Here is a 16,904-nt window from a genome sequence, read left to right as displayed (position 1 = left end):
GATAAAATTTTGCTGAGGTTTTGCTGGGCTTTATCTGATACCAAACATCATTTTTGTGGGGTGCATAATACGAATGTGAGTTCCTTTAAACCCCACATAGGATGAAACATATATATATGAGAGCTATGGCTATATCAGAATCGATTTTAGCCAAATTTGATGTACTTGATTCTAGACCGAATTCGGTCGGATATGCCAAAATTCAGGTCATTTTGACTGATATTACCCAATTACCAATCGGATTTAACATATATATGGGAGCTATATCTAATATATGGTCAGACGAACTGACATGCATAAAACGATTCAGAAAGTGATTTATGAAGATCCTTAAAATTAACTATGGGTATATCTCGCTTCCTTCTCCATATTACAAAAAATACACAAAAATAATGCCCTTAGGGTAAAAAGATCATAGACCAAATATAATGCATTTGTTTTATATTCTTGTTTCCGAAAAACCTCCCAACCAAAGGTCTTGGATTTTAAAGGCATTTCCCCAGCAGCTCCAAAATTTAATCTCTCTCTACTTACTCTATGATTATTTTTATTACCCATAGCCATTTAATAACCCTCTGCAAATATTTTCGTTTTACAACACATTTCGCCTTTAACCCCCACCCCAAAATATAAGCATCCCACAAAATCATAAGAGCTTCACATAATGATGACAATGCAGTTCATGTATCCTTGCACCATATCCCCTATGCACTCATGTGCATGTGACTGTGTCTATGCACCAACCATCTATCCATCGCGTGGACGATGAAAAATTACCCTAAAAATTATTACTATCAACATATGACAGGAGTTGTTCACTCGTCAGCAAAAGAAAAATGAATGCTGTGTTGGTTTTTTCACACCTACCCCATATGGAATGTGTGTATATATGTATGTGCATAGATTATTTGATTGTTAGCTAGATGATACCTAGGAACTTTAGCAAAAAAAAAAAAAAAAAACGGGCATGACGTATTAGGGAATACACCTACTTGCCAGTTCCTTTTTTTTTGGTATGGTGTCCTATGGTAGCCCCCTATTTTTAGTGTATTTGTGTGTGTTTGGGAGGAGGGGGAAACATTCGTCTATGACATTTAGTGTCATTGGTTGTTATCTTCTCGGTTGCCATGTGACATTGTTTTATTATATACATTTGACATTTCATCAACCCTATACATGACAACATGTAATATGTGTGTGTGAGGATGCATGCAAGTACATTTAAAGGGAAAATTGGAAGATATATAGTTGTAGATTTTTTAAAGAAACAGCAGAGCAATAATCTCAGATTTGTTAAAAAAATCTGAGCTATTATAAATTTTGAAGAATTTTGCGAATAAGAAAAGCTTGAATAAGAAAACACTCATTAAATGCTAAAAAAGCATCCAATTCTCTGGAAATTTCACGAATCCCACTATTTCCTCCAATCAAGATCTGGTATGAAAATGCAATATATCGGTCCACCTCTTCTCGCACCTCCCTCCCCAAGGATTATGATTTTAATTTCACGAATCCCAATATTTCCTCCAACCAAGATCTGGTATGAACTAGCTATATATCGGTCCACCTCTTCTCGCACCTCCCTCCCCAAGGATTATGATTTTAATATTTATATCTCACATAACTTGCGTGACAAGTCAGCGATTTTTTTCAAACTCGGTACATCTAAATACTTCTCTTATCCAGAGATCTGATCTTAATATGGAATTTATCGGCTCACCCAAAAGGTTAAAATTTTGATTAAAAATTATTCGCATAAAATTGGTAATAAGTGTTCGATTTTCTTTAAATCTGTCCTTCTGCCTGTCTGTTGAAATAACGATAGAGTCCATAGTTTTTGATATAGAGCTTTAAAATTTGCCACAAATGTTGTTTTTATACCCTACAACACTATGTGTTGGGGGTATTATAAGTTTGATTGAGCCAAAAATTATGTAACACCTCGAAATATTGGTTTCCCACATAGGAAAGTATATATGGATCTTCCTAGCTCGCCGAGCTGAGTCGATCTAGCTATGTATGTCCGTCCGTCCGTCTGTCCGTCTGTCCGTCTGTCCATGTTAATTTGTAATCACTCTACAGGTCGCAATTATGGCCCGATCTTCACGAAATTTAAAACGTAGGTGGGGTTAATGTCAGAATAGAACCCTATTTCTTTTGGAGATGATCGCCAAATGTTTAGGGATTGAAATGGACCAAATACTGAAAAAATTTCGGATTTTGCAGTAGCTATACAGGTCGCAATTATAGACCAATCGAGGCGGAATTTCGCATGTAGCTAGAGTTTAGGGCTGGGAAGAAGCCTACCAATTTGGGTGGTCATCGGATAATATTTAGCGGGTAAAATAGACCATATCTTTTTCGTTGACAAAATTCAAAAATTTTCATTAAACCGCGAATATTTTAAATCCCGGCGAAATCACAAAGCCATGACAAGGTTACTTCTGACCTTTACATTGATGTTAACATCCAACAAATCGGATATATAGCAAAATATGTGCGATATATATATCTATCAAAGAAGATATGCTTGAAAGATATCTTATATGTCGAGAACGGCTGAACTGATTTCGACAGTTCTCATTAATTCAGAATGGCCTCTTGGCAGGAATGAAAAAACGTCTAAAAAATCGCATAAAAATATCTCTCTAAAGATGAAAATATTGATTTTGTAAAATTTTCTCATATTTTTTCAATTTTGTCATATTTTTGGCATATTTTCTTTTTGAATTAAACATTTGGTAATATTTCTACAGCTAACAAAACTAAGTAGTAAGGATATCAGGATATCATATACAGATCGCATTTATGGCCCGATCCTTACGAAATTTTGCATGGGGATAAGATGAGGGTCAGAATAGAAGCCTACTCTTTTTGGAGATGATCGTCATATATTTAGGGGTTGAAATGGACCAAAAAAAAACTGCAAAATTGTCGGCAGGTCGTAATTATCGCCCGATCCTCACGGACATTTGAAAGGGGGTTACCGGACATTGCAAAAGCCAAGCAGTTTTGGATGGCCATCCAAAAATATTCAATGTGTGAAATAGTTTGCCAACTTATGTAGACAAAATAGAAAATTTCTATTCCAGAGACTTTTTGGAGAATTCACAAATAAAGGAAAGACGCACTTCTGACTATTTCGTTAACGCTGATTTCGTATAGTCAAATGTCTGTATCTCATATAGATGCGTTTCAGTCAAAAACCAATAATAAATGTTAATCTTTTGCCACTTCTTAGAGGTTATAGGTCGTTGGGAAATATTGGTTCCAGATCTAGGAAGACCATTTACCAATAAATTGGAAATGAGCAAATTTGTTTAAGTTGCTATTATTCGAAGATTAGTGAACAAAACCTAATGGTTTTATTTTATTATTTGTCACAATATCTTGTGGAATTCTTTCGAGTATCTCGCATATATAAACTGTATCGTTTATTATAGTGTTGTAGGGTATTCAACGGTCGGCCCCGCTCGACTGTAGCCTTTGCTTACTTGTTTTTTATTATATGCAGGCTGATTTGTATTGAAAATGAACTATATTCGTCCAAGTTTAGGTATAGCCTCCATATAATGGTACCTCCCAAATTTTGGTATTTTGAAGGTTTCTGCCACAATTTCCAACCAAAAATAAACTGAAACTTGACACTTGAAACTTCGATTTTTTAAAGATCTGCTCCTTCTTTGCGAAAAATGTTCCATTGAGGTCCACTAATAGGTTTAACCTCCATATTACGGTAATTTCCGATTTTCTGTATTTTTGAGTTTTCCGTCACAATTTCCAACCAAATCAGCTGAAACTTGACATTTGGGGTTCTTATCCGTCCGTCTTTCTCGCAAGTGTCCACAATAACTCCCGAGAGTAATATCCGATTTGGCTCAAACTTGGTACATCGTAGTATTAGTATCAAACTTAGATCGATTTTAGAGATGGGAAATATCGATCCAATTCTTCTGGTACGTCCCCCATAAAAGGTCAGAGTTTTCGAAGAAAATAATTTACCTAATAGAACAAGAAAGAACCATCCAATTCTGTTCAAAATTTACAAATCCCAAAAGTGGTATCATTGCTACGTCAGGTCCAAATATTGCCAATATCGGCCTTTTTTACGAGGTACCTCCCGCACATATGGTCAAAACTTTTAATAATTATTAATCTTATAAAATGTGATGCAAAAATCCGATTATCTTCAAATTACACACATCACAATATTTTTAATAATGAACTGGTGTGAAGATGGAATATATCGGTCCACTCCATCAAGTACCTCCCCCACAAAGCTTCACAATTTTGAATATCCATAAAGTTCATAAAACACGAAATTAAAATCCGATTCCATTCAGACTTGGCTCATCTCAATATTTCCACAAACAAAAGATCTGTTATAAAGATGGCAGCGATCGGACTATTTCTTCTGTTACTTCCCCCACAAAGGGTCCAAGTTTTGGATAACCAAAACAATCATAAAATCCGAAATAAGCATCCAGTTCTCTTCATATTTCACACATTCCATTATTTCTACCAACACAAGAACTGCTGTGAAGATGGGACATATCGGTCAACTTCTTATGGTACTTCCCCCACAAAGGGTCAACATTTTGAATAACAATGAAGCTCATAAAACGCTAAATTAAAATCTGAATCCATTCAGACTAAGTACATTGAAATATTTTCATCAACACAAGATCTGTTATTAAGATGGTAGATATGGGACCATTTCTTCTGATACCACCCCCACATAAAATTCAAGATTTTGAAAAACAAAACGCTCAAAGAAAGCGAAATAAGCTTCCAACTCTCTTCAAATTGGATTTTCAAAATACCGAATATCGCGGGGTATTGTTATATGGGAGCTATACGTTATGGTTGACCTATATAGAGAATTCTCTGTCCGTTAAAAAATATGGCTAAAAACATCAAAATACCGAATATCGGGGGTACCGTTATATGAGGGCTATACGATATCGTGGACCTATATAGATAATTCTCTGCCGAGGTATAAAGTACCCACAAGGAACTCCTTGTGTGGATTTTCAGACAATTCCGATGAAAAATGTGGATAAAATCATCAAAATACCAAATATCGGGGGTACCGTTATATGGGCGCTATACGAATGGTGGACCTACATAGATAATTCTCTGCCGAGGCATAAAGTACCCACAAGGAACTCCTTGTGTGGATTTTCAGACAATTCCGATGAAAAATGTGGGTAAAATCATAAAAATACCGAATACCGTGGGGATACCGTTATATGGGGGATATACGATATCGTGGACCTGTATAGACAATTCTCTTTCAGGGGGTAAAGTACCCACAAGGAACACCTTGTGTGGATTTTCAGACAATTCCGTTGAAAAATGTGTGGTAAAATCATCAAAATACGGAATATCGGGGGGTACCGTTACATGGGGGCTATACGATATCGTGGACCTGTATGGACAATTTTCTGCCGAGGTATAAAGTGCCCACAAGGAACTCCTTTTGTGGATTTTCAGACAATTCCGTTGAAAAATGTGGGTGAAATCATCAAAATACCGAAAATCGGGGGTTATATGGGGGCTATACGATATCATGGGCCGATATAGCCCATCTTCGAACTTGACCTGCCTGCAGACAAAAGAGAGATCTGTGCAAAATTTTAGCTTCCTATCTTAATTCGTTTAGACTGTAGCGTGATTACAACAGGCGGACAGACGGACGGACAGGGCTAAATCGTCTTAGAATTTTACGCTGATCAAGAATATATATACTTTGTTGGATCTAAAATTATTATTTCGATGAGTTACAAACGGAATGACGAACTTAATATACCCTCCATACCTTTTTTGGTGGAGGGTATAAAAAATCACATATCGGAACCAACGCTACAGAGGGCCAACAATTTGAATAATCGTAACTGAAGTCAAAAAATATTTAAATCATCGTAAATTTGCTGAGGGAAAAACATCAAAACCAACTAATATTTTTCAACTGAATATTTCAGGATTTTTATGAACACCCAAACATAAGTTTATGCCATTAAATTTTCATTACTCAGTTAAAGTGTTGCCATCCCATTTGCACTCGAACTAATCAATTTATTTCACCCCAAAGGTTGTTAAAACATTTAAAGGTCACAATTAACAAATTTTATGCGCCTAAGAGCTTCCGGAGCTAAACAAAATACGAAAAACGAACGAAAAACACACAAAACATTTATTGTCTGTATCTGAAAGTGGCCAGCTTGTACACTCATGGGGCTTGGAAACACCAGAATGCCAGAACGAATTCGCACTGCTACTTTTGTAGGTGATGGGATATTGCTGGCAGAGACTAGCAAATAAACAGCAACAACAACAACAAAAAATCAGCTGTATAAAATTTCCACCAGGGATATATTTAAAATAGCAACAGCAGAACCAGTCAGCTAAAAACAATAATGCAGATAAGATACAGAAGTGGTGCGTCGATGGGTGGATGGATGGAGGAGAAACAATTTCAAACGAAAAAAAAAAAAAAAACTGAAACAAAATAAGCAAAATCTATAAAGCAAATATAGCTAAGAAGGGTAGAGCCGTGGTAACAGTCCCTGGAGGTGGATACGTGCGAAACTTCACTGGAAATGGTAATGATGAAGGAAAAACACCACACCATGCCATGCCATGACACGGCGACGATGGCGACGACCAAGACGACAACTACATGAGGAGCAGGCTCCCTCAGTCGCACTCTCTCTCGCCATGGTGTGACTTATTATGTTTATGGCCTGCGGCGTTGCAAAGGCGTGCAAAACATGGTAATGTTTCATTGGCTTTGCCAAACCAAGTGTAACGAATTGGAAAGATTTACCTTTTGGTGCTATCAATGTACATGGTGGCCATACCTAGCTCACAGCGGACGGACTGGTGGACCCACCGCCGACCGACCGACCGACCACCCGACCGTTTGTTTGCCTGTCTGTCTTGCGCTTGGAAACAAAACGATTCATCCATTAGGATCATGATGGACCAAGGGATTTCACTAATTGAGGATTGAGGAATGTGGGTGTAGGAAAAATGGCAATATTGAAAATAATCAAATGCATAAAGTCAGAACATATGGTGTGGCTGTGAGTGAGTGCGCAAGCGAGCGTCTGATGAAAACTTTGCCATGAGTGTGTACTTCAACTTTTCTAATATAAATATGCATAGTTTTAGTGGTGGTGGTGGCATGAAGGTACATATTAGGAAAATATATAGTTGTTATGTGCTGCTTCATCCAGCAAAACTCATAAGCCTTTGGGGCCGTTAGGTGTAGCTAATGACTCTGCTGCATGAATAAATAAAATACGAAGGTGGTTTAGACATTTTACAAAGAATGTGGTATATTGACGAATGAACATAGAATATATTGATGAACTGTTCCACTTCGAATATTTTAAATACAAATTCAAACTTATTTATAATATAAATAAATGAGGGCATCGGATATCATAAGTACTTAACATTTGTGGAAGAAAATAGAGATAAGTAATGAAAATTATGTGGGATTCTAACCAAGTAGTTTTAATAACTGAAGAGTAACATATTGCAAATTGAAATTCGAATAGATCGGAGTTGAGTTTTATTTTGTAATATTAGAGGATAAATTAAAACAAAACCAGTAAAGAAAGTCCTAAAGTCGGGCGGGGCCGACTTTATGATACCCCTATAACACTTTGCTAATTTGGTAGAGCTCGACATAACAATTAAAAGATTTTATGGGGGAATTTAAGCAAACACGCTATGATTATAATTATAATTTAAAGTTCAAAGGACTAAATATGCCGAAGCATTTGTATCTTTTAAATTCGGACTTGTATTGCCCATTTGCAAAATTAATTTGAAATCAGATAATGATACATATATGGGAGCTATATCCAAAGCTGAACCGATCTCGATAAAATTTGGCAATGATATTTTTGAGTTGTATTTGATACATTTCCCTAAATATCATTGTTTCGGAGTGCATATTACGGCTGTGGGTAACAAAAACAACAAATCGGATGAACAATATATATATGGGAGCTATAGCTATATCTGAATACATACATATACACGAATACATTGATAGACGGACTGGCATGCATAAATCAACTCAGAAAGTGATTCTATGGAGATCCTCAAAAGTAACTATGGGTATATCTCGTTTCCCTCTCCATGGGTCTATCTCCTACCACTATATGGTACAGGGTGTAAAAAAAGCGAACGATGAAAAGGCCGATATTTTTAGATATTATCTTTTTGGCAACACGGACTTAGTTTCGTTTCACTGTCAAAATCAAAAAATCAAATCAAAATTTTTGATAATTTAAGTGTGTGATCTGTTATGAAAGTTCATGGTGTGCTTCCTTCATTTTATGGTCAGTTAAATCGAGCTACTAAAGCGGTTTTTGGGTTATTGTGACTAAATTTCACACAAAATGTACATGACTAGACATTAAACCACCAACACACTTACGTACAGTGTGAATTGAAGAAAATATCGCAGCTGTATCGGCCAGTGTTTAAGGATTACCAACAATGGCCAAGTCACCGTTGGCAGCATTTGTCCCTATGTTACTCAAAAATATGGAAATTTTGCGGAAGGATTCAGATTTGGAATCTTTCAAAATACAGCAAGTGCAAGAACTGAGGCCAAAAACGACATGCTGCGACGCAGAATTTTTTAAGGATGAATTTAATAAATAATAGTATATACTCATATACAGGGTGAGATGAAAAAATTGCAACCAATTTCAGACTGCTGTCATTTCTAAGCCACTCGTCCGACAGCTGTTAAAAATATTCCAGTGACAGCTCATTATATTGTTTACAAGCGTACAAAAGCATTTTGGTGAGAATTTTACAAAGAACAAGTTATTCGTGATGGAATTCAAGCGTGATAGTGTGATTTCTTTATACAGGGTTGCCCATATTCGACGGACCCATGACTCTTTGGGCCCATTCCAATCGACGACGCTTGTCCGCAGGCAACATTCTTTGCGTCAATTGAATTTTGTACGGGAACAAATGCAAATCTATGCGAATAATCCGTTGTAAAGTGGACCGAGCCATGCCCAACTGCTGAGAACGGCGTTTTTGGGATGTTCTTGGGGACCTCTCAACACTGGCTCGTACGGCAGCGATATTCTCGGCCGATCGCCTTGATCGACTTTTACATGGCCTCTTCGGATTAGAAAGAGCCTTACCACTCGAAAATTTTTCGTATAAACGCTTAATGGTGTTCTTAGAAGGCGCACTTCTCACATTTTTTAATGTTTTTGAAGCACGTTGAGTTTTCACAGTTGACTTCTTCTGTTGAATGTAAATTTCAACTATTTCAGAGCTTTCGCATGGCGTGTATTGGTTCATGGTAACAATCTGCTTGTACTGACGCTTCAAACGCGGTATGTTATTAAGCGATGTGACGTCTCTGTCAATAGTTATGGCATTGCCAGATGGGTCCGTCGAATATGGGCAACCCTGTATTTGGCTGGAAACCCACAAGTGGCTATCGTTAGAGAACTCCAGCATTTAAATGTGAATAAATCTTTTGTGTCTCGTACCACCTCTCGTTACTGTGATACTCGTAGCGTAGCCCGACGTCAAGGAAGTGGACGAAAAAAAAAAACAGCAACATCAGCAGAAATGGTTCGAAAAGAAAAGAAGCGAGTTGATCGAAACCCGCGCCGCAGTGAAAGAAACATGGCTAGTGAGCTGAAAATATCGTTATATTCCATTCGGCAAATATTGAAAAATGAGCTCGGGGTAAAGCCGCTACCGAAAGAAAATAGACTCAAAAGAGCTAAAGAGTTGCTCCGCTCGGCCGAAAGTAGTGAACTTCCGAATTTGTTTTTCTCCGATGAGAAAACATTCGTTGTCCAGCAGTTTGTAAACAAACAAAATGATCGTGTTTACTTGCCAAAGAGGTCAGCTGAAAATGTGCACCTTCGATTGGCCACCGGAACTCAGGCGCCGCCCATGGTGATGGTGTGGGCCGTCATAACAGCCGATGATCGCTCTCCGCGAGTATAAATCGACTGTGGGATGAGAATAAATGCCGAATATTATCGCGAAAATATTCTGGAGGGTGTGTTAAAGCTTTGGGTACGCAAACATTTTGTCCCCAGACCTTGGACATTCCAACAGGACTCAGTACCATCACTCTCAGAACGCACCACCCAAGAATGGTTACAAAATGAGGGCCCTCGCTTCATTTCCAGCGCATAATGGCTACCAAAACCTGCGGATACCAATCCGTTGAACTATTGTGTCTAAAGTATTTTGGAAAGCAAGGTTGGCACTAAAAAATACCAAAGTGTCGATCACCTCAAGCATGCGCTTCGCCGATAATGGGCCAAAACAACGCTTAGCAACATTCGGACAGCGTGTGATGGTTTCGTTGCCCGTTTGAAGGTCATAATTCATGCCAAAGGCGACCAATTCTAACAAATCTAAACTTACTCTAAAATTTGATGCTATTTCCGACATTTTTTGCTTTCATTCAATAAATTTAAAAAATAATGTAAAAATTGTGGCTTTTAACTTTGTTGCAGTTATTTTACCTCACCCTGTATAGGGGATCCTAATCTGATAATCGGATTTGGCATAGGTACTTTTGAGCTCCATAAGTTATGTGGTGTCATATATTATTCTTGTGGAGTGCATATTACGCATATGATTGTCTTAAACACCTAATCGGATGAAGCATATATATGGGTGCTAAAGCTATATCTGAACTGATTTTCACCAAATTTGATGTGCTTACTTCTAGACTTAATTCGGTTGAATGTACCAAAATCCAGGCCATTTGGATTGATATTGGGATATTGGGCCACAATTATTCGAAATCGGTTGAAATTATATATGAGAGCTACATATAAATTTGAACCGATTCTCACTAATTTCAATGGGGTCTGTCCTTGCGCCAAACAAATATTGATTTGAAAATTTCATACCAGTTGGATAATAAGTGCGACCTGCATTCTGTTCACAAATATACATGGATAGACGAACTGACATGCATAAATCGACTCAGAAAGTGATTCCATGAAGGTCCTCAAAAGTAACTATGGATTTATCTCGCTTCTTTCTTCATGTTACAAACAAATGCACAAAGACATAGCATTTCAGTGGCGCGGTAATTCATAAAATTACTCCAATACGGGCGGAAGCTATAAAAATTTCCCAAGACAGGCAGACATGCTAAAATCGACATATAAGTTTATGCTGGTCAGAGATATGTATGCATATATACCTGGTGGGGTCTTAAATTATTATTTGGAGAATTTATAATAGGAATGCCAAACTCTATATGGTGGAGGGTATGGTGAGGACATTTAAGCCATAAGTTTCTTTCGAATCTCTTCCTAATATTTCCGCTCTCTTCACAATATCTTATTTTGTGTTTGGATATTTAAAGGGTTTCTCATCATTTCATATACCATTCTTATCAAATACCATTCTTATCAAATACCTTCTTGCAAATATATGATTTTTTTCATCCAACATACCTGTAAATAAAAAGAAAAAAGAAGCGAATTAGTATTGGTGTTGCTGCAGTGAAAACGGAAGCTTTTTATTTATAGCATAATAAAAAAGTTTGTTATTGTCAATCGACGACCAAAAATTTCCATTTCCCCCCCTCCTCACCACCGTCATCAATTATAATAACAAATGTCCACAAAAATTTCCATCTAAAAGCAAAACAATATCATGAAATAAAAGTTTTGCAGAACATGAAACATTTTCCCGTAATGGCCTCACCTCACCTCCCTGACCAACCACTGAATTTCCTGTTGGAAATTAATGAATTAACCACAAACACATATTCGTTGACTTTAGCACCTTGGCCACCATACATTCATTTCACCCACCATCCCCCCGTTAAACATCCCTTGGGGATTTTCTAATTTTGGATACACAAATCATTTGCTGCTAATGAAAAATACTTTTTAGAAATTTGGTTACAACGACGGAAAAAAACTTTTGATCCTCGTTTTGTTTGTTGACCTTTTTGCATTTCAATTCACATCAAATGGCTGTTGGCTGCTCGCAAAACCCCTTCACTTAACTTCGCTTAGACATTATTCCGGAGTATTGTTGTTAATACTTTGGGCATTAATTTATTTAACAAAAACAAAATTTCAATTCATTTGTTTGCAAACAAACTTTTTCTTTTGCGAAGCACTCACCGGCTGGCTGGCTGGCTACCCAACCACGGTAGACCTTTCCGATTTTATTGCTCGACCCAATCTACCATTTATTAGCATTTTCCTTTGTTTTATGGATTCTGACAAATTTCTCTATAATAAATAAATCCTTTTTCACTCTTTGGAAATCCTTTTAGATTAAATACTTCCAATGAATGAGGAGCAAAAGAATGAATGATGTGTGGGTGCGCGTGTGTGTGTGTGCGTGAGAGAGTGGGCGATGGGCCAAAATATTGCTGCGTCAATGATTGTGAAATGAAATTATTTCTTGAGAGTTTCCGAGAGCGAACAAAACACCGAACAACAACAATGAGAGAAACAGTAACAACAACAAGAAAAACCAAACTTCTCCCGAAGTAAATGAAACTAAGGATATTCTGCGTTATAGTATTGTGCCGTTGGTAAGTCTCAACAATGCAATACTAAACTACTTAATTAAATTGTATCCTCCCACCCTCCTTAGTTGGCTGGCTTCCCTGATTGTAAATATTTGCCAAGGGCCAATACGCCATTTCCCAAAGAAGTTTTACATTTAAAGCGAAAGTAATTTGAAATGTGTAGAATTTTTATGGTTAATTGCTGTGTAGCAAAAGTTTAAATTGATATCTTTTTAGTACCTATGTTGAGACCATATGGGCTAAATAACTCTAAAAAGATTGCTTTTAGGAAAATTTTGATAAAATAGAGAGAGGAGGAAAGAAAAGTATAGATCTTACCAATGAATACTCAAATCCATACAAATTAACGAAATGTTAATCCTAAGATTCATATTTAAGGTGTGTTCGATGTTGATGTTAATTTGACTTGTCAAGAAGTGTCAAAAATTTTAAAAAAATTCTGCATCAAAATTCACTGCTAGTTAAGAAAAACTATATATCAATGTATAATTTTCAATTTTAAAAATTTGAAAAATAATGTTATCTGTAGAACGACTGTAAAATCAGGTAAATTATAATTTTTTGGTCCATTTGAACCACTAAAGGGATTAAAAATATTCGCGGTTTAGCGGAAATGTTCGCATTTTTTACATTCAAGTTATAGTCTATTTTATTTGCTAAATATTTCGGTGGGTAGGCTTCTGCGCAGCCCTAAACTCTAAATGTGGACTGTGGAGCAACAGCAAAATCAAGAGTATTTTATGTTTTTTTCTCCGTCCATATCAACCCTTTAATATTTTGCGATCATCTCCAAAAACAATATGCTTCTATTCTGACCCTATCCCACCTCCATTTCGTAAGAATCAGACCTGATTACAAATTGACATGGACAGACGAACGGACATACATAGCTAGATCGACTCAGCTAGGTGAGATAGGAAGTTCAATATATATACAGGGTTGCCCATATTCGACGGACCCATCTGGCAACGCCATAACTTTTGACAGAGATGTCACATCGCTTAATGACATACCGAGTTAGAAGCGTCAGTCCAAGCTGATTTTTACCATGAACCAATACACGCCACGCGAGCGCTCTGAAATTGTTGAAATTTACATTCAACAGAAGAAGTCAATTGTGAAAACTCAACTTGCTTTTAAAACATTAAAAAATGTGAGAAGTGCGCCTTCTAAGAACACCATTAAGCGTTTATACGAAAAATTTTCTACTGGTAAGGCTCTTTCTAATCCGAAGAGGCCATATAAAAGTCGACCGAGGCGATCGGCCGAGAATATCGCTGCCGTACGAGCCAGTGTTGAGAGGTCCCCAAGAACATCCCAAAAACGCCGTTCTCAGCAGTTGGACATGGCTCGGTCCACTTTACAACGGATTATTCGCATTGATTTGCATTTGTTCCCGTACAAAATTCAAAGAATGTTGCCTGCAGACAAGCCTCGTCGATTGGAATGGGCCCAAAGAGTCATCGCAATGGCCGAAGATGACGAGCAATTTTGGAACAAAATTATCATATCCGATGAAGCCCATTTCACATTGAATGGGACCGTAAATAAGCAAAATTTGCCGTTTTTACGCCACTGAAAATCCTCAGGAGATTCAAGAAGTGCCTCTTCATGACGAAGAAGTCACAGTTTGGTGCGGCGTTAGTGCGAAAACGGTCATTGGGCCGTTCTTCTTCCAAAATGAAAATGGCCATGCTGTTACCATCAATTTTGTGATGCCAATTATTCCTCGAAAGCGTATGAGGCAGTTCTGGTTTCAACAAGACGGCGCTCCACCGCACACAAGTCGCATAACAATCGATTTTCTGAAGAATATGTTTCCGGGCCGTTTGATGTCGAAAAGCGGTGATTTGGACTGGCCACCGCGTTCGCCCAAGGACAACATTCGTGAAGAAATAGCCGCTATTCCGGCCGAAATGTTGGCAAAAACGATGGAAAATGCAGCAAAAAGGGCACAATATATCATCAACGCCAGAGGCGGCCATTTGATATTCAAAAGTTGATGTGAACAAATCAACTTGGAACAAATTAAATGATTAACGTTGCCAACCGCCAAATTTTTATTTTTTTCTTTGATTTAAAAAAAAAAAAAAACATGTATATATTTTTGGCCCAATCAGACTTATACTACCCGAACACATAGTGTTTTAAGGTATAAAAACTAGATCAGAAAATTTCTGCCTATTTTAATAACAAAATCGATTTTACGGCTACCTCCTGACTTATGTTATTTCAATCGTCTATATTTCCTAATTATTTTTGGTGAAAAGTTCTATTGTAATCGATCTCATATATATCTCCCATCCATTCCATTGCCTGATTTGCAAGATAATTAGTTTTATCCATCCGCAGAATGAATATAATTATATTATATGCTTGAACAACGCTGGGAAATATTTCGACACTACTTCGAAAATCATGGTAATGTTCAGAAAAATCAGAATGTGTGCGAATATTGTGTTATTTTGGAAGAAGATCTTCATATGGTACAAAAAAGTTCCAACTAAAATAAAGTGTGTCATATGTGGATCATATCGGATCAAATATACTTATAGTACCGATATATTGATTTCGGCCTTCTCGGGGCCTGAAAATCAATTAAAATTTAGACGTAGCTTCCATATGTTTGCTCCATCTGATTATAAATTTAAAAAAACTCGCAAAAAATTCGCAATATAAGCGTTTATTTGATGCGGTTAACCTCGGTTTTGTCCATTTTCATACTTGACCTAGCACCGACGAAAACATTAGGATTTGCAAAGATGGAACGAACTCGGATGTTTGAAAATTTCGATTTTTTTGTGGGATAATGCCAAAAGGAGTGGATCGATATTGCCCATCTCCGTACCTCCCACAGAAAAGGTCAACATTTGTAATAATTATAACTCCCATAAAATGCGATTAAAATAAATAAATTTTCGCACATCACAGTATTTCAACTAACAAAAGATCTGGTGTGAAGATGAAATATGTCGGTCCTCCCCCACAAAGGGTAAAAAATTTTGATAATTATTCAATCTCTTATAATTTGTAAAGTAAGCATCCGATTCTCTTTATATCTCACACATTATAATATTTCTATTAACACAAGATTTGTTGTGAAGATGATAGATATCGTACCACCACTTTGTTAAAGCCCTCAAAGGAGGTCCGATATATCCTATATATGTAAAACAAGTCTTCGATTATTTGAAATTTTGGTAACCAGGGATTTGATGCAAATAAAGATTTCATAGGCATACTGCAGTGGTACCTACATTTCTCAATTATATCAGACTTTGGTCAGATACGAAATGTACAACATTGGCCCACTTTTTTGGTACCTCCCCCATAAAGGGTAAACAGTATGAATAATCACAACACAAGTTAGAAAAATATTTATAGATGTATATAAACGAACAGTGGCTGAGGGTATATATCTATCGAAAAAAACCGACAGATACTTTTTAACTTTAACGAAACTATTTTCGCCAAAAAATGTATGCATATTATGGCGTAATATCTAATATCAAAATTAGACAAAAAAATTGTCTCTATATGTACGACATCTCATTATCTGAATGTTAAATTTAAAATTCTGGCCCTAAAATAATAAAATAAAAAAATTATACAAATCCTGCACTACGTAACTATAAATAACAGTAAAATTTCTGAAAATACCTATATTTATTATGACCATCTAAATTGATGAGCTTCTGTTCCTAATTCCACGCAAAACGTATCGATATATCCATAATCACGACCTGCAGCGTGATTAAAAATTAACAAGGAAAATTAACAATCGACTAAGCTCGGCTAGATACGAAGATTTATGTAAAATATTGTGGGGCAAATATTTGAAGGTGCTCAACACATAGGGTTGTAGGGTATATAAGTGATGTTCTATTGGAATATTTTGCATAAAGTAAGGTGGGGCGACTTAAAACCAAAAATGTTGTTTTTATTATTATTATTATTATTATTATTATTATTATTATTATTATTATTATTATTATTATTATTATTTTTTTTTTTTTTTTTTTTTTTGTAAATTTTGAATATGATACGTTCACATCACATAAGGGTTTTTGAAGAAGAATATCTAAAAGACCCATTTAATGGCTCATTTGAGGGTTGACTTGTTTTACAAAAATAATTCTAAAATACATGAATTCCAAGAAATATTTGGTTTATCTGCACAATATTTTTAACTCTTTTTTTTATAATAACTGTTTGTGTCGCACAGTGTAAAAGTAAAACAATTTTAATATTTAAACAACATTAATATATCGAGTTATCTAACAAAACTCTGTATTTTTGGGTAAAGCTGCGATAT

At 36.4% G+C, this 16,904-nt stretch overlaps 1 protein-coding gene across 1 annotated transcript in view; it reads right to left on the bottom strand.

The window, feature by feature from the left end:
- The window catches only part of LOC101901487 (uncharacterized), a 115,705-nt gene extending 104,211 nt beyond the window's left edge, over positions 1–11,494 (bottom strand). Inside the window, exon 1 of the mRNA XM_059124686.1 lies at positions 11,456–11,494. The gene's annotated coding sequence lies outside the window, so the exon portion shown is untranslated. The remainder of the gene's footprint in view (positions 1–11,455) is intronic.
- Between the last annotated feature and the right edge of the window lie 5,410 nt (positions 11,495–16,904).

Source organism: Musca domestica, unplaced genomic scaffold (genome assembly GCF_030504385.1).
Source record: "Musca domestica strain aabys unplaced genomic scaffold, Musca_domestica.polishedcontigs.V.1.1 3, whole genome shotgun sequence".
Lineage (NCBI taxonomy): Eukaryota > Metazoa > Arthropoda > Insecta > Diptera > Muscidae > Musca > Musca domestica.
Note: the sequence above shows the minus strand (reverse complement) of the source record. Positions and strands in the feature narration are given on the sequence as shown.